Source organism: Corylus avellana, chromosome 4 (assembly GCF_965113065.1).
Source record: "Corylus avellana chromosome 4, dhCorAvel1.hap1.2, whole genome shotgun sequence".
Taxonomy (NCBI): Eukaryota; Viridiplantae; Streptophyta; class Magnoliopsida; order Fagales; family Betulaceae; genus Corylus; species Corylus avellana.
Window position 1 is genome coordinate 6,642,341 of NC_142493.1, and position 26,209 is coordinate 6,668,549.

The 26,209-nt window shown below is 38.3% G+C and overlaps 1 non-coding gene and 1 pseudogene across 1 annotated transcript; one reads left to right on the forward strand and one right to left on the reverse strand.

Moving 5' to 3' along the window:
- The window catches only part of LOC148586206 (lectin beta-1 and beta-2 chains-like), a 45,341-nt pseudogene that overhangs the window by 12,687 nt on the left and 6,445 nt on the right, over nt 1-26,209 (forward strand).
- Nucleotides 4,869-4,975, reverse strand: LOC132180147 (small nucleolar RNA R71). The gene has a single exon (XR_009440041.2). It is a non-coding gene; the product is annotated as a small nucleolar RNA R71 (small nucleolar RNA).

Sequence of the window (26,209 nt, forward strand, 5' to 3'; positions counted from 1 at the left end):
AGAACATGAGGTGACACCACAAAGGCACGAGGAAGGGCAATTTGCAACTATAGGGATCAAATTGAAGACCTCACCACCCAACTGGCCGATGCACACTTCCATGACTGGCGTCTACGTCGACCCCCATCACGCGTGCAAGAGGAGGAAGACGAAGGCGACGATGGGTATGGATTTGCAGACCCTTTTACGGAGCGCCGAATGCAAGGCCATCGACCCCCTGTGCAAGCTCATGCTAATCGGTGAGAGAACGGGTTCAAACTTTAGATTCCAGAATTCCACAGGGGTCTTCAACCTGAAGAATTCTTGGATTGGGTGGAGGCAGTTGAAAAGATTTTCGACTTTAAAGGGGTATTGATAGATCGGTGAGTTTCTTTGGTCGCAACCAAATTTTAGGGAAGAGCTGCAGCAAGGTGGCAGCAATTGAAGCAAGCTAAGGCACAAAAAGGCAAGAGAAAGCTCGACAATTGGGAGAAATTGTTGGGAAAGATGCGGCCCACCTTTTTGCCCCACAACTACCTTCGAACCATGCATCAACAGCTGCAAAATTGGAGTCAAGGTTCGAAGTCCGTGGATCAATATACGGAGGAGTTCTACAAATTGTTGACACCAGTTGATTTGTCCGAATCGGAGGAGCAATTAGTGTCCCGGTATATTGGGGGTTTGCAGCCACAAATTCAAGACACGTTGAACCTCTTTGACCCCGCCAAGGTGTCGGAGGCCCACCAAAGGGCGTTGCTAATTGAGAAGGCGTCGACACGAGGTTCCTTCAACTCATTTGGGCATGGTGGCGGTGGAAGCTACAACCGATCAAGGGTTCCGTTCACAGCTCGGGAGACCTCTCCCCAATTGACCGGCCCAAGTAAAAACCCCACACCCATGGAGCAGCCAAGCCGACCTGGGGCTGCAACCGGGCCCAAGTGTTTTCAATGTGGAGAGATGGGCCATCGAATGGCGGATTGTCACAAGGGAGAGAATTACGGTAAGGCCCTACTCGTCGATTCGGGAGAAGCCTTCGATGAGCAAGGCGATGGACAAGAGCGAGAAGCAAATTTTGACGACTTCGATGGGGCCGACGAAGAATTTGCCACTAGGGATGACAATCCTCTATTGATGGTTAGGAGGATATGTTATACACCTCAGAAGGTGGAGGCAGACAAAGGGTAGCTCCATAATCTTTTCCACACAATTTGCTCGGTTGGAGGAAAATGGTGCAAACTTGTTATTGATGGGGGCAGCTGTGAGAACGTCATGGTTGAAGAAGCGGTTCGGAAGTTGGGCCTTGCGACGGAGAAGCACCCTACACCATATTGCTTGGAGTGGCTCAAGAAAGGGAACGAGGTAATTGTATCTAAACGTTGCTTTGTGAATTTTTCAATTGGAAAGAGATATAAGGATAAGGTGTGGTGTGACGTGGTGGTGATGGATGCATGCCATATACTGCTCGGGAGACCATGGCAATATGATAGGAATGTGCATCATGATAGAAGGAAGAATACATACAGTTTTTTAGTGGACAATGTAAAGCTCGCTCTCCTACCTGATCCGGGGGAATGCCCAAACCTTCAACCGGGATGGGTCAAACTTTGTTGGCCAGACATGAGTTCATTAAGGAGATGCTAGAAGCAGATTGTGGGTATCTACTAGTGGGCAAAGAAGGCAAGAAGATAGAAGAGGTACCGGAAGAAGCCAAAGGGTTAGTAGAAGAATTTGCAGATATATTTCTAGTTGAATTACTCGATGAGCTACCTCCTCTTCATGACATACAACACCAAATTGACTTGGTGCTAAGATCGAGTCTACCTAACCGACCACACTAGCGCATGAGCCCCAAAGAGCATGAAGAGTTGAGATGACAAGTGGAGGGATTATTAGCCAAAGGACACATTTGAGAAAGCCTGAGTCCATATGCGGTATCAGCTGTACTCACCCCTAAGAAGGATGGTTCATGGAGGATGTGCGTGGATAGTAGGGCCATCAACAAGATCACCGTGAGATATCGGTTCCCTATTCCCTGGTTGGATGATTTGTTAGATCAATTGAGCGGGGCAACAATATTCACCAAGCTGGACCTAAGGAGTGGGTATCATCAAATTCGGGTGCAACCAAATGATGAGTGGAAAACAGCATTTAAGACGCGGGAGGGACTCTTTGAATGGTTGGTGATGCCGTTCAAATTTTCTAATGCACCTAGCATATTCATGAGAGTGATGAACCAAGCTTTTCGGCCTTTTATAGGGAGGTTTGTTGTAGTATACTTTGATGACATACTAATTTATAGCCCCGATAGAGACACACACATTCAACATGTGAGGGAAGTACTTCAAGTGCTCTGGAAAGAGAAGTTCTACGCATCACTGGCCAAGTGCTCATTCATGACAGATTCGGTACCCTTTCTTGGCTATGTGGTGTAAAGACAGGTTGGCAGTGGATGATGTGTGCCAAATATTGCATATTTGGACCCCTTAATTTACTTGTGTTAATCCTTTAGCTGTGTTATTATTTGATGTTTTGTGTTAGTTTTGTGTTTTTAGTATTTTGTAGGTCATTGAACAAAAACTACTTTTAAAAAAAAAACATACTTTGAGAAGACCTAGATGATGTGGTTTAGTTTAACCAAATCCAAGAAATGGTTAAATCGGATTAAAGATAAGATTGGATTAAAGTTTAGATTGAATAAAATTTCGGATTGAATTCAAATTCAGATTCTGAATACATCTCAGTATTTTGATCATAACGTTTTGCTCACATATCTGATTGCAGTGATTCAAGTGGAATTGGAAAGCTAAGTCAAGATACTACAATTTATTGTGAAATAGGATTTTCCTAATTCAGACGTTTACTATTCCAAAATCATCCTGCAATAAAAGGATTCAAACTCGGACGAATTTTATCCGATTTCAACTTGTAAAACCCGAAGTTTTAGGTCTATAATAAGGGAATTATCATATTAGTTGAGGAGGCTACGAATTTCAAGGTTGCAGAGGAGAAAGAAGAGAGTTTAAGGTTTTCCTAGCTTTTGGATCTCAACTTTGTGTTATTATTTGCAAGTACTCAATTTTACATTATGAATTCAATCAATCTTGTTTTGTCTTTCAACAGCATGAGAGGCTAAACCTTCAACTAAGGTTGAAGATGAAGCCTCACTTATGATTAGCAACTTTGTTTCATGTATGTAATATTTCCCAATTTAATGGTTTAATTGCTCTATTGTTTTACTTCTAATCAATTGGATTGAATAATTTTTGGATATCTTTTGTGATTCAAGGATACACTTGATGATTTAAGATTATTCAATACAATTGATTGCTTGGTTTTCTTTGTTAAAAATTGGATTTCCTTTGTGATTTATTCGCTAGATACAATTGATGTTTTGATAAAGATTGGATATTTTCTTGTGATTTACGAATACAGTTAATGATTTGATCGAATATTGGATTTCTTTTGTGATTTAGGTTATGAATGGATACATGAGATCTTTTGATTAATTCTTTGAAGCAATAGTAAAACAAACTTAAGATTTATATGTGAGAACTTTGGGGAATATTATAGATCATGAAATTATATTGTTATGAATTTGTGAGTGCGGATTCCGAAACCTTAGTGCTTCGTTATAGGATTTCAATCACTTTAAATTGCTCATGCTTTTGCTTCATCATTCAAGCAAAAAATCTCTCAAAAATTTGGAACTAGATTAGGGTTTAATTAATTTAGATTTAAAATTGCTTTCAAGAATACAATTTCCTGTGGGTTCAACCTCGCACTTGCAATCTATTAACTACAATTGATTTGTGCACTTGCGAGTTAAATAAATTTGCACAACAAGTTTTTGGTGCCGTTGCAGGGGATTTGTTTATTTTTTGAAACCAATTTATTTCAAAATTAGTTTTATTCTTCTACTAGTTATAATTAGGATTTTATTTTTTTGCAATTTGTTTTGTTTTAATCTTGTTACTGATAAAAAAAATAAAAAATAATAAATAATAAATAATTTTTCTTGTTTTGTTTTGTTTTGTTTTTTTTTTTTTTTTGTGTTACAGTTTTGCCGCAACCACCTTCCGCACACCCCGATTAGTGCAATCGATCGCAGCCCTGCTACGATCGAGCGCACTTGTGGCCAAGACAATGATCGAGCGCACTTGTGGCCAAGACAATGATCGAGCGCACTCGCAACAAAGGTAGCAACCGCAACAGTTCAGTAGATTTTAGCCAAAATATTTTGGTCCTTTTTCGTAAGTTTTTAGTTTCTGTTTAAATTAATTTTTGCTTGCAATTGTGTTTAATTAGTTTAATATAATTTAATTTACTTCAATTCAATTTAAGTTTGTTAGTTTGTTAGGTTGTTAGTTCCTTTTTGCATGTTTGGTTGTACATCTTTAAATCTGGAGTTAAACACTTTTGATCCCGAAATTGAAAGAACGGCGAGAGAGAATCTAAGACAGCCACCAAACACACCCACCAATTCTCAAAGTTTCGAGTCTGATTTGGAAAAGTCTGTTAAGATGGGAGAACGAAATCAACCTAGATCCCTTAGGGAGTTGTTCATACCCAACATTACCAACACACCGTCTTGTGTAGTGTTGCCAGCTACTCACTTCGAGCTGAAGCCGAGTACAATAGGTCACCTTCCTGCATTTAGAGGATTAGAGAATGAGGATCCATATGTTCATGTGCGGATTTTTTTGGAAATTTGCAACATTGTTAATACATAGAATGCCCCAGCAGAAGTGGTGTGTCTTTAGTTATTCCCTCTGTCCCGACATGATAGGGCGAAATCCTGGCTACTCAACAACAGACCTAGATCTATCACCTCTTGGGATATGCTGCAAAGCAAGTTTTACTACAAGTTCTTCCCAAGTTCCAAAATCAATGCCCTCCGTCTACAGATCACCAATTTCAGACAGAAAGAAGGGGAAAGAATCACTGATAGTTGGGAGAAGTTTCAAAGGCTTACTATAAAATGTCCACCCCACGGGTTTGAGAATGCGATGCTTGTTCAAATTTTCTATAGGGAACTAACACCAAGTGATCGAAACTCACTTGAGACTATGAACGGTAGAGAATTCTTAAGTCTTACTGGGGATAAAGCCTATAAAACTTTGGACGAAATGGCTGAACGAGCACAACAATGGGATTTTCAAGATAGTTGGGACAAAAAACAATCCGCTCCCAAGACAGGAAGCATCTATGAGGTAAGGAACGATGCTGAATTAAAGGAGGAGTTCAAGGTTCTCAGGCGTCAATTTGACACTATAGTCTTAAACAAACCAGTGAATGCAGTGGATACTTACCATGTTGATGCATGCGGGTCATGTGATAGTCAAACGCACTTCACTCAAAACTGCCCAACTCTGTCAATAGAGTACCCAGCTGAGCAAGTCAATGCCTTCAATGAATACAGAAAACCCACAACTGGACCATTTTCTGAAACTTACAATCCAAGGTGGCGGAATCACCCCAATTTCTCTTGGAAGCAAAATCAGCCATTGAACCAGGGAGGTACCTCCACTCAAACTCAGAATCAATACCGGCCATCTCACCAAGCTCAAACGTCTATTTATCAGTCCACCACTTAAGTGCCACAGCCTGCACCACAATCATGACAGGAAGACATGATGAAAATATTAATAGAAAAATTCAACCAGTCCAACTTCCGAGCTAATTCCAACTCCCAAGCTATACAAGAGCTCAAAGGTTTCACCAATCAAGCTGTACAGGAGTTGAGAAATTCCAACATGGCTAATGGCAGAGACATACAAGAACTTAAGCAGGCCATGATCAAGGTAGAAGGACAAGTTGGCCAGATAGCAAATCAAGTGGGGGAAAGAGAAAGAGGGAAGTTCCCTAGTCAACCTGTGCCTAACCCAAAAGGGCAATTTGTGATTGGAAGTTCCTCTACCTCTACACATGGTCAGGAGCATGTACAAGCCATCACCACTCTGAGGTCTGGCAAACAAGTGAATAATCAAGTGGTCATGCCTGAAGAGGTCATTGAGGCTGCAGAAGAGATGGAAAACCAGGACAAGCCTACGGAAGACACAGGACCAGACATTACCATTCCAATTGCTGAGGACCCTTCCAGAAACTATATACCCAAAGCTCCGTATCCAGAAAGACTGATAGCGCCAAAGAAGAGCTCAAAGTTCGATGATATTTTGGAAGTGTTCAAGCAAGTGCAGATAAACATTCCATTCCTAGATGCCATCCAACAAGTGCCTTCTTATGCCAAATTTTTGAAGGATTTGGTCACCATCAAGAGAAAGACGAACGTCCCCAAGAAAGCTTTCCTGACTAAGCAGGTCAGCTCTATCTTACAATACAAGATGCCTGTAAAGTATAAGGACCCTGGATGTCCTACCATTGCTTGCAAGATTGGTGACTGTTAGTTCTTGTGTTGGCTTAATTCAGTTCCAAAATGCAGATGCTACTGTTCACGGCTCAAACACTGATATAGAATGCTCAGAATCCAATCTCCACCGTTCATAATGTAGATTCATGTGTTATGAACGTCTCTGCGAAATTTCAACTCAATCGGACCACAAACGCCCATCGATCGGAGCTGTTGATGAAGACTGGACAGGCCGGCCGGGTCCGGACCTCATTTCCAGAAACTAAAATCTTGCTCCGTGAAGCCGTGTCCGGACCGCCCATTAACATGTCCGGACACCCCGTAAGTTTTAGGCCCAAAAACATGATTTTAAGTGGGTTAGGTGTAGGGTTTTGTCGGGGGTATATATACATCATTATAGAAGAAAGAAGCACGAATTTTCACCCCCAGAGAGTTCGTGTGAGGCTGTGCTTGAGTGATTATTTTTTTGTGAGCAAAATTGATTCCTCTTAGAGGATTTTTGTTAGTATTGATTGTGTGCTTAATTGAAGTCTATCGGAAGGGTCCGATAAAGGAGAATCACGTTGAAGAAGATTGTGAGCGAGGAGACAAGTTGGAGGCTTGTCGATCTTACAGAGTCAAGGTCTTGCAAAGGGTTGTAAGTGTTCCTAGTGTCTGTAATCTCTGGATAATCTTTTGATAGTGATTTCCTGGGTTTGGCTGCCCTGGAGAGGTTTTACTTTTAGAACGTTTTCTAAAAGGTTTCCTCTTCGTCACCAAAATCTTTGTGTGTGATTGTTCATATTTTGGTGAATGTTTGTTTTGATATATAATTCCGCATAAAATTGTGATATTTATCTGTTTAGAATTTCTCAATTGGTATCAGAGCGGGTTCACTCTGTGAAGGATTAAATTCCTGAGTGTGATCTTTGTTTATTGTTTAAGATGTCTCAAACCCTTAACACTGTGCCTAATTTTGATGGATCAAATTATGACTATTGGAAATCCCGTATGAGATTTTTCTTAAAATCTATAGATGTTTGGCATGTCATTGAATCTGGATTTAAAGCTCCAGATAAGCCGACAGCTGAATGGTCTAATGTTGAAAAACAAACTCGTATGGCAAATGACAAAGCTATGAATGCTCTATGCTTGGCAATTTCACAAACTGAGTTCTCCAGAATTTCAAATTGTGATAGTGCCAAGGATGCATGGGAGATCCTAGAAACTACGTATGAAGGAACTAATCTTGTTAAAGTTTCAAAACTTCAAATGTTAGTTTCTCAGTTTGAGGATATTAAAATGTTAGAGGATGAGACATTCAATGAATTTTTTGGTAAACTTAGTGAAATTAGAAATTCCATGATAAATTTAGGAAAGAAAGTTTCTGACACTAAGCTTATTAGAAAAGTTATGAGATCCCTCCCTGAAAGATTCAGAATGAAGGTAACTGCTATTGAGTCATGCACTGATCTTAATACCATGAGGATAGAAGAGTTAGTTGGTGCTCTTCAAACTTATGAGTTTTCCTTGCCTCAACCTAGGAAAAATAAGGATATTGCCCTTAGAACTCTTAGGAAGAACTCTGATGAGTTATCTGATGAGGATTCACCAGATGATGAGGAACTTGCATTGATAGCTAGAAGGTATTTTAGGAATGAACATAGAATTTCCAAGAAATTTGGAAAACAAAAAGAGAGTACTCAGGGTAGAAATGAAAGAGACCCACGTGGTCCAAAATGTTATGAGTGTTCTGGCTATGGTCATGTGCAAAAGGATTGTGCTAACCTCAAGAGTAATAAGCCAAAAGGTCAAAAAGCTTTCAATATTACATTGAGTGACACTGATGAGGAAGAAACTCCTAATTATATGGCTTTTGGTGCATCTTATGATTCTGATGATTCTAATCAATCAGATGTTCAGTCTACCCCTGATAATGAATCAAATAGGGTTAATGATCTTCAAAACTCCTTTAACAATTTAATGGAAAAGTTTTCTATGCTTAGAAATACTAACTTGAAAATTGTTAAGGATTTTAAGAATCTTGAGCTTGAAAGGGATAATTTGTTGAAATCTTTGAGTGATTTACATGTTTGCAATACTCTCAAATCTGAAAATCATGTGTTAATTGCTAAAAATAAATCCCTTCAAAATGATCTGATTGCATCTACAAATCACTTGAGTAAATTCTCTAGTGAAAAGCTTGATAAAATGTTGCATATTCAAAAGCAATCTAGCGACAGATCTGGCTTAGGATTTGATAAAACTACTTCTTTGTCTTCTAACCGTGCTTCTACTTCAAAGACTGTTTTTGTTAAACCAGTGAAAGTAGAAGAATCTTCAAGTGAAGAAAAGCAAGTAGTTGCTCTGACTCCTCAAGGTAATAAAGGTAAGAAAATCTACATTGAGCCTCAAGCATCTTGCCCTACACCTAGAGTCGTGCATCCTCCTAGGAAAATACCTTCACAAAGGTTTGTCCCTACATGTCATCACTGTGGCAAAGTGGGTCACATTCGACCTCACTGTTTTAATTTGAAACCTTATGTGCATATAAATAAAAATTCCTATTCTAGGAAAGAAAGTGAGGGTTTGGTCATAATGATGAGAGAAGTGCTATCTAGGCTAGATAAGTTTAAGCAAAGTCATAAGTCTAGACGTAAGATTTCTCAAGTTTGGGTTAGGAAGGATGATACCATTCACCCCTTGAGGGGGAGTGGTGATGATCTCACCTTATGTTAGGTGAGTCACCCACATGTCTAGGATTGTTTTTCTTGCATATCTTTGCATATCCTAGAGCATGTTGTTTTTCGTTTTTCATTGCATTTTTGTTTTATTTTGTTTTGAAATTGTATTTTGTTTGTGTGCATTTCTTTTGTGAAAAATAACAAAAAGACAAAAATATTTTACTTTGGTTGTTTTTTTCTTTCTTTTCTTTATTTTGTCTTATGCAACTAGATAGTTCATTAATTTCTCATGTTGCTTTTTATGAATTTAATTCCTTACATCTTGGAATGTTCTTAATATGCATGAGATGAAAATTTGTGTCAATGGACTTGTTTTTGTGGTTACCTAAAGCCTGAGCTTATGTGGTACTTTTTGCCTATGCTTTATTTCTTGTGCACAGTTAAGCTTAAATTGAGGTTTTGTTTCACTTTATTTGTGAGGTCTGTTAGGTAGCCATATGAGGTTTTTGACTAGTCATATTTTTCAAATTGACCATATGCTAGTTGAACCTATGGCTTAAAAATTCCTGCTTTCTCTGTTGTGATAAGCACCAAAAGTTTAAGAACACTTTCTCAAAGAGAAAAATAAACAAAATAGTGAAACAAATAAAATCAAAAGATCATATTCCAAAAAGAATTTATTTCACTGTGTCAAACTTGTGCAAAATATTTTACAAAGAGAATTGTATAGGATGAGAGTGGCTAGGCCCTAGTATGATAAGGTTTGACTTTTGATTTGATATACTTGTCAAAACCTCATGGTGGTAAAACTTTCTCCTCATTTTGTAAATTGAAAATTTTTCTCTTTGGATGGCTTACCCACACACCACACAAGCATAGGTTGAATAGAACATTTTCTTGGCTTGGGTTAAGCAATATGAGTTTCTAGCCATTTCTAGTCTCATGTATATTTTGCATATTTGGAGCATGTTTGGATATTCATTGTGCAATACATGAGTCATTGATGTGTTATCATGTGTGTTCATTAAACTTTTAAGGGGGAGAAACATGCTTTGCATTTCCAGTTTTCTGTTGTTAATTGAGTCATACATTGAAGGGGAGTTTTGCTGATGTTTCTTTATAATCACGCATTCTACGTCATTTTTTTATCATGAGTTTTATTTATGTCTTCTTGTTCCACATATTCCTTGATGTATTTTGTGAAGTGTTTCAGGAAACATGAAGACCTTTTGTCATTCTGTGACAAAAAGGGGGAGTAAATATGGGGAGATGATGGGATTGGCTCGACATTTTGGTTTTGTCACTGAATTGCCAAAGGGGGAGTTTGTTAGTTCTTGTGTTGGCTTAATTCAGTTCCAAAATGCAGATGCTACTGTTCACGGCTCAAACACTGATATAGAATGCTCAGAATCCAATCTCCACCGTTCATAATGTAGATTCATGTGTTATGAATGTCTCTACAAAATTTCAGCTCAATCGGACCACAAACGCCCATCGATCGGAGCTGTTGATGAAGATTGGACAGGCCTGCCGGGTCCGGACCTCATTTCCAGAAACTAAAATCTTGCTCCGTGAAGCCGTGTCCGGACCGCCCATTAACATGTCCGGACACCCCGTAAGTTTTAGGCCCAAAAACATGATTTTAAGTGGGTTAGGTCTAGGGTTTTGTCGGGGGTATATATACATCATTATAGAAGAGAGAAGCACGAATTTTCACCCCAGAGAGTTCGTGTGAGGCTGTGCTTGAGTGATTATTTTTTTGTGAGCAAAATTGATTCCTCTTAGAGGATTTTTGTTAGTATTGATTGTGTGCTTAATTGAAGTCTATCGGAAGGGTCCGATAAAGGAGAATCACGTTGAAGAAGATTGTGAGCGAGGAGACAAGTTGGAGGCTTGTCGATCTTACAGAGTCAAGGTCTTGCAAAGGGTTGTAAGTGTTCCTAGTGTCTGTAATCTCTAGACAATCTTTTGATAGTGATTTCCTGGGTTTGGCTGCCCCGGAGAGGTTTTACTTTTAGAACGTTTTCTAAAAGGTTTCCTCTTCCTCACCAAAATCTTTGTGTGTGATTGTTCATATTTTGGTGAATGTTTGTTTTGATATATAATTCCGCATAAAATTGTGATATTTATCTGTTTAGAATTTTTCAGTGACAATCGAGTTGAAAAAACTCTGTTGGATTTCAAGGCCAGTGTAAATCTAGTGCCATATTTAGTATATGTTCAGTTGGGATTGGGAGAGTTGAAATCCACTTCAATTACACTTCAGTTGGTCAACAGATCTGTGAAGGTTCCAAGGGGAATTATTGAAGACGTGCTGATCAAAGTTAATAAGCTCTTCTACCCTATGGACTTCATCGTCTTAGATACAGAGACGAAAAATGCAGAAATTCAAGTTCCAATCATATCGGGGTGTCCCTTGTTAGCCATGGCTAATGCCCTAATCAACTATAGAACTAGAGTCATGAAGATATCATTTGGAAACATGACAGTGAAGCTGAACATCTTTGATATTAGCAAGCAGCCATTTGAGTATGACGAGGTCAGAAGCACATGCTTAATTGAGGAGATAGTAGAGAAAACTATCAATGAACTAGATATTGAAGACCCCTTAGGAGAATGCCTAATTGCACTGGGAAGTGACATGGAACTGGACACTCTATTGGAACAAGCTAACGCCTTGTTAGACTCAACTCTTAAGAAAGAAACGGAGACTGCAGAAATTACTTTGACATCATCCCTTGATCCATCTTCATTAGCAGCTAAGCCTGTCAAGCGAGAGTTGAAGCCTCTACTAGACACCTTGAAGTACAAGTATCTGGATCCTACAGAATCTCTGCCAGTGATCATTGTTTTCGACCTGGATAGTGATCAGGAACAGAAACTGCTAGAAGTTCTGAGAGAGCATAAAGAAGCAATCAGGTGGTCAATAGAAGATATCAAAGGAATCAGCCCTACAATAGTGATGCATAAGATTCATCTGGAAGAAAATGCTAAAACTTCTCGCAAGCCATAGAGACGGTTGAATTCGGCCATGCAAGAGGTAGTTCGAGCGAAGGTAATTAAACTTTTGGATGCAGGAATCATATACCTAATCTCTGACAGCAAATGGGTGAGTCACATTCATGTGGTGCTGAAGAAGGCAGGGATTACAGTTATCAAGAACAAGGAAAATGAGTTGGTCCCCATTCGTGTGCAGTCAAGATGGAGAGTGTGCATTGACTACAGGAAGTTAAATGCCGTGACAAGAAAAGACCATTTTCCTCTACCTTTCACCGATCAGATGCTAGAGAGATTGGCAGGCCATGAGTACTACTGTTTCCTTGATGGTTACTCTGGCTACAACCAAATTCTACTAGACCCCAAAGATCAAGAGAAGACTACTTTCACTTGTCCATTCCGTACGTTTGCCTATCGTCGTATGCAGTTTGGATTGTGCAATGCACCCGCCACTTTTCAGAGATGCATGATCAGCATCTTTTCAGATATGGTTGAACGTCACCTGGAGATCTTCATGGATGACTTCTCAGTCTTTGGTTCATCATTTGGGGAATGTTTACATCATCTCACATTGGTGCTGGTACGGTGCAAGGAGAAGAATTTGGTTCTGAATTTTGAAAAATGCCACTTCATGGTGAAACAAGGATCTGTTTTAGGGCATGTAATTTCCCACAAAGGTATCGAGGTTGACAGAGCTAAGGTTGATCTGATCTCTAACCTTCCATCCCCATGGACAGTTAAGGAAATTCAGTCATTTTAGGGACATGCTGGGTTCTACAGAAGATTCATCAAGGACTTCAGCAAGATAGCAAGACCTCTATGTAATCTACTAGCAAAAGATGTTCCTTTTGATTTCAATGACAAGTGCCAGGCAGCCTTTAAGATTTTGAAGAAGACCTCAACTTCTAAACCAATCATTCAGCCACCTAATTGGGGGGTTCCATCTGAGATAATGTGTGATGCCTCTGATTATGATGTGGGAGCTGTTATGGGTCAGCGAGTAGAGAAGATTCTGCATGTCATATACTATGCCAGTAAGACTCTAAATGATGCACAACTCAACTACTCCACTACTGAAAATGAGTTGCTAGCTATAGTGTTTGCTCTGGATAAATTTAGATCTTACTTGCTAGGGTCTAAAGTCTTAGTCTACTCGGATCATGCTGCACTGAAATATCTATTGTCAAAGAAAGATGCTAAATCTCGTCTCATCCGGTGGATTCTATTGCTACAAGAGTTTGATATTGAAATTCGAAACAAGAAGGGTTACGAGAATGTGGTAGCTGACCATCTATCTAGGCTGGTTGTGGACTTCACTAAAAATGCTGTGCCGATTGCTGAGACATTCCCTGATGAACAACTTATGCACATCTTTCAAACTCCTGCACCATGGTTTGCAGACAACTACCTTGTCACTATCCAGATGCCATCACATTGGACCAGGCAAGACAGATCAAAATTCTTGGCTAGGGCAAAGTACTTCTTTTAGGATGATCCTTACCTGTTCAAATACTGCCCAGATCAGATTATAAGGAGATGCATTCCTGAAAATGACCAGCAAAATGTCCTATCTTTTTGCCATGATCATGCATGTGGAGGCCACTTCAATTCTAAAAAGACTACGGCGAAGATTCTTCAAAGTGGATTCTATTGGCCCTCCATGTTTCGTGATGCCCATACCTATTGTTCAGCTTGTGATAGATGCCAAAAGTTGGGGAGCATTGGAAGAAGGAATATGATGCCGCTAAACCCGATCCTTATTGTGGAGCTATTTGATGTTTGGGGCATTGATTTCATGGGGCCCTTCCCTAATTCTTATGGGTATCTTTTCATACTTGTGGCGGTGGATTATGTTTTCAAGTGGGTGGAGGCCATTGCCTGCAAGACTAATGATCACAGAGTCATGTTGCAATTTTTGAAGGAAAATGTGCTCGCATGTTTTGGGACACCACGTGCCATCATCAGTGATGGGGGGAAGCATTTCTGCAATCGATATTTTGAGCAACTCATGAAGAAGTATGGTATTACTCATAAAGTTCCAACTCCCTACCATCCTCAGACAAGTGGGCAAGTTGAGATATCCAACAGAGAAATCAAGAGGATATTAGAAAAGACGGTGAACCCGACGAGGAAGGACTGGTCTCTTCGACTCAATAACGCTTTGTGGGCATATCGGACAGCATTCAAGACTCCAATTGGCATGTTTCCCTACCGACTCGTGTATGGCAAGGCTTGTCACCTCCCTGTGGAATTAGAGCACCGGGCTTATTGGGCTATAAAGCAGCTAAATTTCAGTCTCACCAAGGCTGGTGATCAAAGGAAGCTATAGCTAGATGAATTAGAAGAATTGAGGAATGATGCCTACAACTGTGCCAAGCTATACAAAGCTCAGATGAAGAAGATTCATGACCAAAACATTTTGAGAAGATCATTTGAAGTTGGTCAGAAAGTCCTTCTTTACAACTCATGTCTCCATCTGTTTCCAGGAAAGCTCAAATCCCAATGGACTAGACCATACATAGTGAGTGTAGTTTCTACTCATGGAGCCATCGAAATCGAGGATCCTAAGAATGGAAGTACTCTCAAGGTCAATGGTCAGCGGTTGAAGCCGTTCTTGGAACTGGAAATTTCGGGGAGTGAGGAATTGCCTTTGGAAGATCCTACGTCATCTACTTAATCATCAGCGGTGAAAAGTCTGGCTGAAGACTGTAAACTTAGCGCTTATGAGAGGCATTCCTTTTTCTTTGGTATTTTTAGTCCTTTTTTGTGTTGTTTCATTTATGTTCATTTTTGTTTTATTTTTGTGTTTTTCAGGATGGGTGTTGTCACGAGTAAGTTTGAGGGTCGTCTCTTTGCTCAGTCTGGTTCCTTATTCTTCTTGGTATTGTATTTCTGCCTACATTGAGGACAATGTGTGATTCAAGTTTGGGGGTATGGAAAAACATTTTGTCTGTTTATTTTTGTGCTTATTTGTATTGTTTAATTAAAAACAAAAATTAAAAAAAATTGTGCAATGTTGTTGTCAAGTTTGAGTTAAACTGTAACTGTGATTTGCATTTCATTAGCTCGCTTAAAGGGTTGAACACATCATTATGTCATTAAGATTTTGAGTCCTTTGACTTATTTTTGGGTAAAAGAGATTTCACTTGCTTTGAGATAAATTTTTATGAGCACATTAGCATGTTTTCTGTGAGGTATAATGTTTGAGCTTAAGCTTGTTCTCTTTGAGATTTGTTGGATGACATATTGATGAATAACCATTGGCTTGTAAGATATAAAATAAATAAATAAAAGAAGGAGAAAGAAAAGAAAGATCATGTTGAGTTTTTCACTAAGTAACTAGGCCTCTTGCCTTATTAAGCATTGAGTGTTCGTGTCAAAAGGTATGAAGTTCAGTGTTGATTTATGATATGGCTAATCTGACTTCGTAGCCTTTTTGACTTAAGTGAATAAGCCCTTAGGGATGTTCTACGTCTAGTGCCCTAAAGCCATCTGGATTGGAAGTCATAAGCCTAACACTTGTTATATGAGTCAATTAGAAAGCTTGAGGGAGTTAGACATTGCAGAGCCTGTAAAAAAAAAAACAAAAAAAAATGCATATCTTGCCTTAGTTGTTTCATTTGATAGAGATTTTTACAAATTCTATGGAACTTGTCTTGAGTTTAAACAGAAAGCTTCATGATTGTATGCTAATTGCACTTTACACTTTTCAAAACATATAAGGTCTAAATTGTCCATTTATGAGTGAATTGATTTTGGATTTCCTATTGACTGTGATGATAGTGTTTGTCTTTTTAAGCTTTCTCATGAATAAGAACCATAGTTTGTGTGAAACTTCTTTCTTGTTAAACCACATAGTGTTACAATGTTTGTGGGTATCATTCCTATTAAGCCCTCACGAAACTTCACTCGTCCATTAGGGATGCCTAGGGTTTTAAAAGGCTTGTTACATATACTAAATGCAATCGTTTCTCCCAAGAAAGAGGATTTACGTTTTGTTTTCATTTTATTTTTCATTTTGTTTTGCTAAGGGACTAGCAAAAGTTAAGTTTGGGGGTGTTTGATGTGTGCCAAATATTGCATATTTTGACCCCTTAATTTACTTGTGTTAATCCTTTAGCTGTGCTATTATCTAATGTTTTGTGTTAGTTTTGTGTTTTTAGTATTTCGTAGGTCATTGGAGAAAAACTACTTTTCGGAACAAAACATACTTTGAGAAGACCTAGATGATGTGGTTAAGTTTAACCATATCCAAGAAATAGTTAAATCGGATTAAAGATAAGATTGGATTAAAGTTCAAATTGGATAAAATTTCGGATTAAATTCAAATTCAGATTCCGAATACGTCTCAGTATTTTGACCATAACTTTTCATTCACATATCCGATTGAGGTGATTCAAGAGGCATTGGAAAGCTAAGTCAAGATATTACAATTTATAATTCTAAATAGGATTTTCCTAATTCGAACATTTACTATTCCAAAATCGTCCCGCAATAAAAGGGAACAAACCTGGACGAATTTTAACCGATTTCAACTTGTAAAACCCTAAATTTTAGGTCTATAAATAGAGAATTATCAGATTAGTTGAGGAGGCTACAAATTTCAAGATTGCAGAGGAGAAAGAAGAGAGTTTAAGGTTTTCCTAACTTTTGGATCTCAACTTTGTGATTATTATTTGTAAGTACTCAATTTTATATTATGAATTCAATCAATCTTGTTTTGTCTTTCAATAACACGAGAGGCTAAACCTTCAACTAAGGTTGAAGATGAAACCTCACTTATGATTAGCAACTTTGTTTCATGTATGTAATATTTTCCAATTTAATGGTTTAATTGCACTATTGTTTTACTTCTAATCAATTGGATTGAATAATGTTTGGATATCTTTTGTGATTCAAGGATACACTTGATGATTTAAGATTATTCAATACAATTGATTGCTTGGATTTCTTTGTTAAAAATTGGATTTCCCCTGTGATTTATTCTCTAGATACAATTGATGTTTTGATAAAGATTGGATATTTTCTTGTGATTTACGGATACAATTAATGATTTAATCGAATATTGGATTTCTTTTGTGATTTGGGTTATGAATGGATACATGAGATCTTTTGATTAATTCTTTGAAGCAATAGTAAAACAAACTTAAGATTTATATGTGAGAACTTTGGGGAATATTATACATCATGAAATTATGTTGTTTTGAATTTGTGAGTACGGATTCCGAAACCTTAGTGCTTTGTCATAAGATTTCAATCAGTTTAAATTGCTCATGGTTTTGCTTCATCCACTATTGTGCAAATTTATTTAACTCGCAAGTGCACGAATCAATTGTAGTTAATGGATTGCAAGTGCGAGGACGAACCCACAAGGTATTGTATTCTTGAAAGCAATTTTAAATCTAAATTAATTAAACCCTAATCTAGTTCCAAATTTTTGAGAGATTTTTTTGTTTGAATGAAAAAGTAAAAGCATGAGCAATTTAAAGTGATTAAAATCTTATGACAAAGCACTAAGGTTTCGGAATCCGCACTCACAAATTCAAAACAACATAATTTCATGATCTATAATATTCCCCAAAGTTCTCACATATAAATCTTAAGTTTGTTGTACTATTGCTTCAAAGAATTAATCAAAAGATCTCATGTATCCATTCATAACCCAAATCACAAAAGAAATCCAATATTCGATTAAATCATTAATTGTATCCGTAAATCATAAGAAAATATCCAATCTTTATCAAAACATCAATTGTATCTAGAGAATAAATCACAGGGGAAATCCAATTTTTAACAAAGAAATCCAAGCAATCAATTGTATTGAATAATCTTAAATCATCAAGTGTATCCTTGAATCACAAAAGATATCAAAGAATTATTCAATCAAATTGATTAGAAGTAAAACAATAGAGCAATTAAACCATTAAATTGGGAAATATTACATACATGAAACAAAGTTGCTAATCATAAGTGAGGCTCCATCTTCAACATTAGTTGAAGGTTTAGACTCTAATGTTATTGAAAGACAAAACAAGATTGATTGAATTCATAATGTAAAATTGAGTACTTACAAATAATAATCACAAAGTTGAGATCCAAAAGCTTGGAAAACCTTAAACTCTCTTCTTTCTCCTCTGCAATCTTGAAATTCGTAGCCTCTCTAACTAATCTGATATTTGCCTATTTATAGACCTAAAACTTAGGGTTATACAAGTTGAATCGGATAAAATTCGTCCAGGTTTGTACTCTTTAATTGTGAGACGATTTTGGAATAGTAAACCTCCAAATTAGGAAAATCCTATTTCCTAATGAATTGTAGTATTTTGAGTTAGCTTTCCAGTGCCACTTCAATCACCTCAATCGAATATGTGAACGAAAAGTTATAGTCAAAATACTGGGACATGTTCAGAATCTGAATTTGAATCAAATCCGAAATTTTATCAAATTTGAACTTTAATCGAATCTTATCTTTAATCCGATTTAACCATTTCTTGGATTTGGTTAAGCTTAACCACATCATTTAGGTCTTCTCAAAGTATGTTTTCTTCTAAAAAGTTTTTTTTCTTCAATGACCTACAAAATACTAAAAACACAAAACTAACACAGAACATTAGATAATAACACAGTTAAAGGATTAACACAAGTAAATTAAGGGATCCAAATCTGCAATATTTGGCACACATCAAACACCCCCAAACTTAACTTTTGCTAGTCCCTTAGCAAAACAAAACGAAAAATAAAACGAAAACAAAACAAAACAAAACATAAATCCTCTTTCGTGGGAGAAACGATTGCATTTAGCATATGCAACAAGCCTTTTAAACCCCTAGGCATCCCTAGTGGACGAGTGAAGTCTCGTGAGGGCTTAATAGGAATGATACCCACAAACATTGTAGCACTGTGTTGTTATCAAGAAAGAAATTTCACATAAACCATGGTTCTTATTCATGAGCAAACTTAAAAAAACAAATACCATCATCAGAATCAAATGGAAATCCAGAATCACATCACTCATAAATGAACAATTAAGACCTCATATGTTCTGAAATGTGTGAAGTATAATTAGCATACAATCATGAAGCTTTCAGCTTAAACTCAAGACAAGTTCTATAAAATTTGTATAAATCTTTATCAAATGAAACAACCAAGGCAAGATATGCATTTTTTTTCCTTTTTTTTTCTTTTTTTTTTGTTTTTTGTTTTTGTTTTTTACAGGCTCTGCAATGTCTAACTCCCTTAAGCTTTCTAATTGACCCATATAACAAGTGTTAGGCTAATGACTCCCAAGCCAAGTGGCTTTAGGGCACTAGATGTAGAACATCCCTAAGGGCTTATTAATTTAAGTCAAAAAGGCTACAAAGTCAGACTAGCCATATCTTAAATCAATACTGAATTTCACACCTTTTGACATGAGTACTAAATGCTTAATGAGGCAAGAAGTCCGGTTACTCAGTGAAAAACTCAACATGATTTTTCTTTTGTTTTCCCTTCTCTTTTTTATTTTTATTTTTTTTTATTTTTTATATATCTTGCAAAACAAAACGTTTGGCACATCATCTAGGTCTTCTCAAAGTATGTTTTCTTCTAAAAAGTATTTTTTCTTCAATGACCTACAAAATACTAAAAACACAAAACTAACACAGAACATTAGATAATAACACAGCTAAAGGATTAACACAAGTAAATTAAGGGGTCCAAATCTGCAATATTTGGCACACATCAAACACCCCCAAACTTAACTTTTGCTAGTCCCTTAGAAAAACAAAACGGAAAATAAAATGAAAACAAAACAAAACAAAACATAAATCCTCTTTCGTGGGAGAAACGATTGCATTTAGCATATGCAACAAGCCTTTTAAACCCCTAGGTATCCCTAGTGGACGAGTGAAGTCTCGTGAGGGCTTAACAGGAATGATACCCACAAACATTGTACCACTATATTGTTATCAAGAAAGAAATTTCAGATAAACCATGGTTCTTATTCATGAGCAAACTTAAAAAGACAAACACCATCATCAGAATCAAATGGAAATCCAGAATCATATCACTCATAAATGGACAATTAAGACCTCATATGTTCTGAAATGTGTGAAGTATAATTAGCATACAATCATGAAGCTTTCAGCTTAAACTCAAGACAAGTTCTATAAAATTTGTAAAAATCTCTATCAAATGAAACAACCAAGGCAAGATATGCATTTTTTTCCTTTTTTTTTTCTTTTTGGTTTTTTTTTTTTTTTTTTTGTTTTTTACAGGCTCTGCAATGTCTAACTCCCTTAAGCTTTCTAATTGACCCATATAACAAGTGTTAGGCCAATGACTCCCAAGCCAAGTGGCTTTAGGGCACTAGATGTAGAACATCCCTAAGGGCTTATTAACTTAAGTCAAAAAGGCTTAAAGCCAGACTAGCCATATCTTAAATCAATACTGAATTTCACACCTTTTGACATGAGTACTAAATGCTTAATGAGGCAAGAAGTCCGGTTACTCAGTGAAAAACTCAACATGATTTTTCTTTTCTTTTCCCTTCTCTTTTTTATTTTTTTTTCTTTTATGTTTTATATATCTTGCAAGCCAATGGTTATTCATCAATAGGTCATTCAACAAATCTCAAAGAGAACAAGCTTAAACTCAAACATCATACTTCACAGAAAACATGCTAATGTGCTCATAAAATTTTATCTTAAAACAAGTGAAATCTCTTTTATCCAAATTTAAGTCAAGGGACTCAGACTCCTAATGACATGATAATGTGGTCAACCCTTTAAGCGAGCTAATGAAATGCAAATCACAGTTATAGTTTAACTCAAACTTGACAACAACATAGCACAAGTTTTTTTATTTTATTTATTTTTTTATTTATTATTAAACAATACAAATAAGCACAAAAATAAACAGACAAAATGTTTTTCCATACCCCCAAAGTTGAATCACGCATTGTCCTCAATGTAGGCAAAACTACAATACCAAGAGGTATAAGGAACCAAAGTGAGCAAAGAGACGACCCCCAAACTTACTCGTGACAACTCCCATCCTCCCATAAGCGCTAAGTTTACAGTCTTCAGCCAGACTTTTCACCGCTGATGATTAAGTAGATGACATAGGATCTTCCAAAGGCAATTCCTCACTCTCAGAAATTTCCAGTTCGAAGAACGGCTTCAACCGCTGACCATTGACCTTGAGAGTACTTCCATTCTTTGGATCCTCGATTTCGATGGCTCCATGAGTAGAAACTACACGCACTATGAATGGTCCAGTCCATCAGGATTTGAGCTTTCCTGGAAACAGATGCAGACGTGAGTTGTAAAGGAGTACTTTCTGACCAACTTCAAATGATCTTCTCAAAATGTTTTGGTCATGGATCTTCTTCATTTGATCTTTGTATACCTTGGCACAATTGTAGGCATCATTCCTCAATTCTTCTAATTCATCTAGTTGTAGCTTCCTTTGCTCACCAGCCTTGGAGAGATTGAAATTCAGCTGCTTTATAGCCCAATAAGCCCGATGCTCTAATTCCACAAGGAGGTGACAAGCCTTGCCATACACGAGTCGGAAGGGAGACATGCCAATTGGAGTCTTGAATGCAGTCTGGCATGCCCACAGAACGTTATTGAGTCGAAGAGACCAGTCCTTCCTCATCGAGTTCACCATCTTTTCTAATATCCTCTTGATTTCTCTGTTGGATATCTCCACTTGCTCACTTGTTTGACGATGGTAAGGAGTTGCAACTTTATAAGTAATACCATACTTCTTCATGAGTTGCTCAAAATATCGGTTGTAGAAATGCTTCCCCCCATCACTGATGATGGCATGTGGTGGCCCAAAACGTGCGAATACATTTTCCTTCAAAACTTGCAACGCAACTCTGTGATCATTGGTCTTGCAGGCAATAGCCTCCACCCACTTGGAAACATAATCCACCGCCACAAGGATGAAAAGATACCCATAAGAATTAGGGAAGGGACCCATGAAATCAATGCCCCAAACATCAAACAGTTCCACAATAAGGATCGGGTTCAGTGGCATCATATTCCTTCTTCCAATGCTCCCCAACTTCTGGCATCTATCATAGGCTGAACAGTAGGCATGGGCATCATGAAAAATGGAGGGCCAATAGAATCCACTTTGAAGAATCTTCGCCGCGGTCTTTTTAGAACTAAAGTGCCCTCCACATGCATGATCATGGCAAAAAGATAGGACATTTTGCTGGTCATTTTCAGGAATGCATCTCCTTATAATCTGATCTGGGCAGTATTTGAACAGGTAAGGATCATCCCAAAAGAAGTACTTCACCCCAGCCAAGAATTTTGATTTGTCTTGCCTGGTCCAATGTGATGGCATTTGGGCAGTGACAAGGTAGTTCACTATGTCTGCGAACCATGGTGCAGGATTTTGAGAGATGTGCATAAGTTGTTCATCAGGGAATGTCTCAGCAATCGCCACAACATTTTCATTGAAGTCCACAACTAGCCTAGATAGATGGTCAGCTACCATATTCTCGGAACCCTTCTTGTCCCGAATTTCAATATCAAACTCTTGCAGCAACAAAATCCACCGGATGAGATGAGCTTTAGCATCTTTCTTTGACAATAGATATTTTAGCACAGCATGATCCGAGTAGACTAAGACTTTAGACCCTACCAAGTCAGATCTAAACTTATCCAGAGTAAACACTACATCTAACAACTACATTTCAGTAGTAGAGTAGTTGAGTTGTGCATCATTCAGAGTCTTGCTGGCATAGTATATGACATGCAGAATCTTCTCTACTTGCTGACCCAAAATGGCTCCCACAGCATAATCGGAGGATCACACATTATCTAGAATGGAACCCCCCAATTAGGTGGATGAATGATTGGTGTAGAAGTTAAGGTCTTCTTCAAAATCTCAAAGCCTGTCTGGCACTTGTCATTGAAATCAAAAGGAACATCTTTGGCCAGTAGATTACATAGAGGTCTTGCTATCTTGCTGAAGTCCTTGATGAATCTTCTATAGAATCCAGAATGTCCCAGAAATGACCGAATCTCCTTCACTGTCCACAGGGGCGGAAGGTTAAAGATCAGATCAACCTTAACTCTGTCAACCTCGATACCTTTGTGGGAAATTACATGCCCCAAAACAATTCATTGTTTTACCATAAAATGGCATTTTTTCCAATTCAGAACCAGATTCTTCTCCTTACATCGTATTAGCACCAATGTGAGATGATATTGACATTCCCCAAATGATGAACCAAAGACTGAGAAGTCATCCATGAAGATCTCTAGGTGACGTTCAACCATATCTGAAAAGATGCTGATCATGCACCGCTGAAAAAGTGGCGGGTGCATTGCACAATCCAAACGGCATACATCGATAGGCAAACATACTGAACGAACAAGTGAAGGTAGTCTTCTTTTGATCTTCGGGGTCCAGTGCAATTTGGTTGTAGCCAGAGTAACCATCAAGAAAACAGTAGTACTCATGGTCTGCCAATTTCTCCAACATTTGATCGATGAAAGGTAGACGAAAATGGTCTTTTCTTGTCACGGCATTTAACTTCCTGTAGTCAATGCACACTCTCCATCCTGACTGCACACGAGTTGGGACCAACTCACTTTCCTTGTTCTTGATGACTGTAATCCTTGCCTTATTCAGCACCACATGAATGGAACTCACCCATTTGCTATCAGAGATTGGGTATATCATGCCCGCATCCAGAAGTTTAATTACCTCTGCTCGAACTACCTCTTGTATGGCCGGATTCAACCGTCTCTATGGCTCGCGAGAAGTTCTAGTATTTTCTTCCAGATGAATCTTATGCATCACTACTGCAGGGCTGATTCCTTTAATATCATCTATTGACCACCCGATTGCTTCTTTATGCTCTCTCAAAACCTCTAGCAGCTTTTGTTTCTGATCACTATCCAGGTCGGCAGCAATGATCACTGGCAGAGATTTTGTAGGATCCAGATACTTGTACTTCAAGGTGTCTAGTAGAGGCTTCAACTCCCGCTTGACAGGCTCAGCTGCTAATGAAGATGGATCAGGGGACGATGTCAAAATAATTTCTACAGTCCCCGTCTCTATCTCAGGAGTTGAGTCTAACAAGGCGCTAGCTTGTTCCAATAATGTGTCCAGTTCCATGTCACTTCCCATTGCAATCAGGCATTCTCCCAAGGGGTCTTCAATATCTAGTTCATTGATAGTTTTCTCTACTATCTCCTCAATTAAGCATGTGCTTCTGACCTCTTCATACTCAAATGGCTGCCTACTAATATCAAAGATGTTCAGCTCCACTGTCATGTTTCCAAATGATATCTTCATGACTCCAGTTCTACAGAGGATTAGAGCATTAGCCGTAGCTAAAAAGGGACGCCCTAATATGATTGGAACTTGAATTTCTGCATTTTTCGTCTCCGTATCTAAGACGATCAAGTCCATAGGGTAACTTATCAACTTTGATCAACACGTCTTCAATAATTCCCCTTGGAACCTTCACAGATCTGTCAGCCAATTGAAGTGTAATTGAAGTGGATTTCAACTCTCCCAATCCCAGCTGAACATATACTGAATATGGCAGTAGATTTACACTGGTCCCCAAATCATACAAAGCTTTTTCAACTCGATTGTCACCAATCTTGTAAGCAATGGTAGGACATCCAGGGTCCTTATACTTTACAGGCATCTTGTATTGCAAGATAGAGCTGACTTGCTCAGTCAAGAAAGCTTTCTTGGGGATGTTCGTCTTTCTCTTGATGGTGACCAAATCCTTCAGAAATTTGGCACAAGAAGGCACTTGTTGGATGGTATTTAGGAATGAAATGTTTATCTGCACTTGCTTCAACACTTCCAAAATATCATCGAACTTTGAGCTCTTCTTTGGCGTTATCAGTCTTTCTGGATACGGAGCTTTGGGTATATATTTTCTGGAAGGGTCCTCAGCAATCGGAATGGTAATGTCTGGTCCTGTGTCTTCCGTAGGCTTGTCCTGGTTTTCCTTCTCTTCTGCAGCCTTAGTGGCTTCTTCAGGCATGACCACTTGATTATCCACTTGTTTGCCTGACCTCAAAGTGGTGATGGCTTGTACATGATCCTAACCATGTGTAAAGGCAAAGGAACTTCCAATCACAAATTGCCCTTTTAGGTTAGGCACAGGTTGACTAGGGAACTTCCCTCTTTCTCTTTCCCCCACTTGATTTGCTATCTGGCCAACTTGTCCTTCTACCTTGATCATGGCCTGCTTAAGTTCTTGTATGTCTCTACCATTAACCATGTTGGAATTCCTCAACTCCTGTACAGCTTGATTGGTAAAACCTTTTAGCTCTTGTATAGCTTGGGAGTTGGAATTCTTAAGCTCTTGTATAGCTTGGGAGTTGGACTGGTCAACTTTTCTATTAATGTTTTCATCATGTCTTCTAGTGATGATTGTGGTGGAGGCTGTGGCACTCGAGTGGTAGAGTGATAAGCAGGCGGTTGATCTTTGTGAGATGGCCGGTATTGATTCTGAGTTTGAGTGGAGGTACCACCCTGGTTCAATGGCTGATTCTACTTCCAAGAGAAATTGGGGTGATTCTGCCACCTTGGATTGTAAGTTTCAGAAAATAGTCCAATTGTGGGTTTTCTGTACTCATTGAAGGCATTGACTTGCTCAGTTGGATACTCTATTGACAGAGTTGGGCAGTTTTGAGTGAAGTGCATTTGACTATCACATAACCCGCATGCATCAACTTGGTAAGTATCGGCTGCATTCACTGGTTTGTTTAAGACCATAGTCAAACTGATGCCTGAGAACCTTGAACTCCTCCCTTAATTTAGCATCATTCCTCACCTCATAGATGCCTCCTGTCTTGTGAGCGGGTTGTTGTCTGTCCCAACTATCTTGAAAATCCCATTGTTGTGCTCGTTCAGCCATTTCGTCCAAAGTCTTATAGGCTTCATCCCTAGTAATACTTAAGAATTCTCTATCATTCATAGTCTCAAGTGAGTTTCGCTCACTTGGTGTTAGTCCCCTATGGAAAATTTGATCAAGCACCTCATTCTCAAACCCGTGGAGTGGGCATTTTATAGTAAGCTCTTCAAACTTCTCCCAGCTATAGGTGAATCTTTCCCCTTCTTTCTATCTGAAATTGTTGATCTGTAGATGAAGGTTATTGATTTTGGAAATTGGGAAGAATTTGTGATAAAATTTGCTTTGCAGCATATCCCAAGAAGTGATAGATCC